Raw genomic sequence first — 3,603 nt, forward strand, 5'->3', positions numbered from 1 at the left:
ATGTGAGTATCTGTTGGAATTAGTTCACACCAATGGACCATTCAGATTAACCACGATACATAGTGAGATCAACTTCGTATGAATGCGAGTCTGGAACCTCTTAGATGTTCAGAGCTATCATATAGCGAAGTTAAGAATCAATTTGGCATTAGGATGAGACACTCATAGTGAGAATCTCAGTCCAAAATTTGTCGATTATCTAAGTGATCGCGAAAGAGTTTCTTGATCGATCTCCGCCCAAAACACTACCACTAGCAAGTGTTAGTTGGATAGAGAAACAAATCGTTCATTGATTTTGTACTAGATGAGTCGTACTCTGTTTGATAACAATTCGTGGATTGTACCATGAATAATGTTACAAGAAGTACTTTGGTCTTGTGCCAACTAAGTAGGTTCTTGAAACACTCTATGGAATGTGAAGTGGGATTCTATCCTCACTGCCATATATGGAAGTTTATGATTATGAGGCTTACGCTCGTCGTGAAGCACTCGATAATCTTGGACTTTGAATAGAGATGTGTTATCTCGTTGGTGAACCCATCAAGTATTTTGGATAATTTTTTAACAATCCTTATGAGAACAAAGTGTATGTTGCTTAAAGGGCAGTCTTCTAAGAGAGGGAGCTGAAAAAGGGCTAGTGGGAGCCACATTGATCTTGATAAGATTTAAGAGTCAACCAATGAAGAGCCTAAAGTTGGACATAACATTAAATTTGGAATTGAAAGAGCTATTAAGGAAACTGACATACCTCCACCACTTCCTTATAGATCTGATAGATAACATCATATAGTAGTTATAAAATAGTTTATATTACTAAGGTATGTGAGTCACTGGTAGATAGAAATCAGAGTATACCAACTATCGGAAGCTATGGTAGGCCCTAAAGGCTACAACATAGAAGGAGGAAATGGAAAGCAAGATTCAATCCATGTATGTTGTAATTTAGTAGATCAAGTACTTGACCTTAACCCTTAGGTGCAAGTGGATCTTCAAGAAGAGACAAGTATGGATAGGAACAAACACATAATCAAACCAAGAAAGGTTGTGAAGGATGTGTATTCTTAATAAGTTCATTTATGGACCGAAATAAGCATCTCACAAGATGGATCATTATTTCAGTGAGAAAGTTCAAAGAGTTTGAATTTCGAGAAATAAAGATAAGCCATATATATGTCAAAGCTAGTGGGAGTGATTGGAATCTTTGTTTCAATGAGAAAAGTTCAAGAAGTTTGAATTTCGAGAAACATAGATAAGCCATATGTATGTCAGTGCTAATGGGATCACTATAGTCACCCTTGTGTTGTACATAGACAATGTACAATTTATAGGAAATTGTATTCTAACTTGGTAGGTGTGTAAAAGCTTGGCTTGGTATGAGAACTGTTTCGCTATGATATACATGGGAGATACAAGACACATGCATAATAAGGATCTATGGAGATAGATCAAAGTGATTCATTTGATTAAGCCAGAGGAGTTTAGGCTTATTACAATATGGCATGACATTGAGCAATGATAATGTCCTGGTTCTACTATTGAGCTAAAGCAAATGATTTGTGGCCCACATGCTTCTGCTATGGGATCGATCATATATGCCATAACATGTACCAAATTTGATGACTCGTAGGCCTTGTGCATGACAAGTTGGATTAGATCAATTTGGTGAGAATCAATGAATCAAGATCAAGAACATTCTTAAGTGTCCTTGGAGGAAATAAGATATGATCTTGATAGTATAGAAGAGATCATTGTAAGAGTTACATTGATGCTATGTTCCATACTAATAAAGACGTTTCCATTTGCAGTCGGATTTCATGCTTCTCTGAATGGTGAAGTTTTAGCTTGGAAGAGTACCAAGTATTATACCATAGTGGATTTTCAAAACTTAGAGTATGTTGCGGTTGGTTAAACTGCAAAGAAGACAATGTGGCTGAAAGAGATTCATTAGTGACATCTTTGTTGAATTCAATCATTGATGGTCCTTATGAAATATATTTGTGACTTTAAGGGTGAACTTACCTCGAGTATGGATCCCAAGTCAAGAGTCACAATAAATTGGTATCTGCAGCATTTTGTATCCGTACTCCATAAGTTGTGTTTTCATCCACAAGACTTGTGAACAACATCTGGTTGGGGCCACATATTTAGCTTCTGTGGTAGACAAAGATACACAACTTTGTTTTCTTGATGACCAGCCGACGAGTCTTCCACCCAGAAATTGACATCCACCGGAGGTGCTTTTTCGATCTAGTCTGCATCTGGCATGATCCACATCAGTGAATGCTTGTAGGCTAAAGTCATTTCTTGTAGGGTACCATAAGTCAAGATTCTTGCTGCCCTTTAAGTATCTTAGAATCTGCTTGGCTGCGGTCATGTGTGACATTTTTGGATTAGCCTGGAATCTTGCGCATACACCTCTTTCAAAGACAATATCTGGTCGGCTTGTGGTGAGGTACATCAATGAACCAATTATTCCTCGATAAGTTTTGTGATCTACGGATTCACCGGTAGGATCAACGGAGATTTTATGTCCGAAGGCCATTGGGACCTTTGCTGAGGAGCAGTTGTCTAGAGAGTACTTCTTTAGCAGTTCGGAGGTGTGTTTTTCTTGACGAATAAATATTCCTTGCGAGATTTGTTTGATTTGGAGACTCAGAAAGAAATTAATCTCTCTATTCATGCTCATTTGAAATTTACTAGTCATGAGCATTGCAAATTCATCCACCATTTCTTGATCTGTGGATCCGAAGATGATATCATCCACATATATTTGTACTAGTATAAGGTGACTACCATTTGCTTTTCTAAATAAAGTGGGATCAATCAATCCTCTTTTGTACCCTGATGAGACAAGAAATTCTGAGAGAGTCTCATACCATTCTCTTAGAGCTTGCTTCAGACCATAGACTGCCTTTTCAAGTTTGTAGCAGTGATCAGGAAATTCAAGACTTTTGAAGCCAAGAGGTTACAGAAGATAAACCTCCTCTTTTAGTTCACCATTGAGAAAAGCACTTTTCACATCCATTTGATGTACTTTGATATTCTTGTGAGTTGCGTATGCTAAGAAAATTTTAATGGCTTCCATTCGTGCCACCGGAGCGTAAGTTTCATCATAGTCAATACCTTCAAGTTGACTATATCCCTTGGGAACTAGTCTTGCCTTGTTTCTGATGACCGCACCAGATTCATCCAACTTGTTCTTGTACACCCATCTAGTACTAATAATAGTGTGACCTTGCGGCTTCCGAACGAGTTGCCACACTTTGTTTCTTTTGAATTCGTCTAGTTCTTCTTGCATTGCGAAAATCCAGTCTCGTTCTAGTAATGCTTCATTAATCATTCGGGGCTCGAACGAGGACATAAATGCTGCATAGTAATAGTGATCAGATAAATCCTTGGAGGATCGAGTCTGGATACCTGCGGATGGGTTGCCGATGATTTGACCCGGTGGGTGGTCCTTCGTCCAAACGTGTAGACGGGGTTGCAGATGATCAGCAGCTGCGGTAGAGGGAATATCTTCAATATCGAAAGATTCTTCGATTGGAGACGGCAGTTCCCCTTGGATTTGAGAAAATCCTGCGGAATCATCTTCGACTGTAGGAG

Source organism: Lactuca sativa, chromosome 6, assembly GCF_002870075.4.
Source record: "Lactuca sativa cultivar Salinas chromosome 6, Lsat_Salinas_v11, whole genome shotgun sequence".
Lineage (NCBI taxonomy): Eukaryota > Viridiplantae > Streptophyta > Magnoliopsida > Asterales > Asteraceae > Lactuca > Lactuca sativa.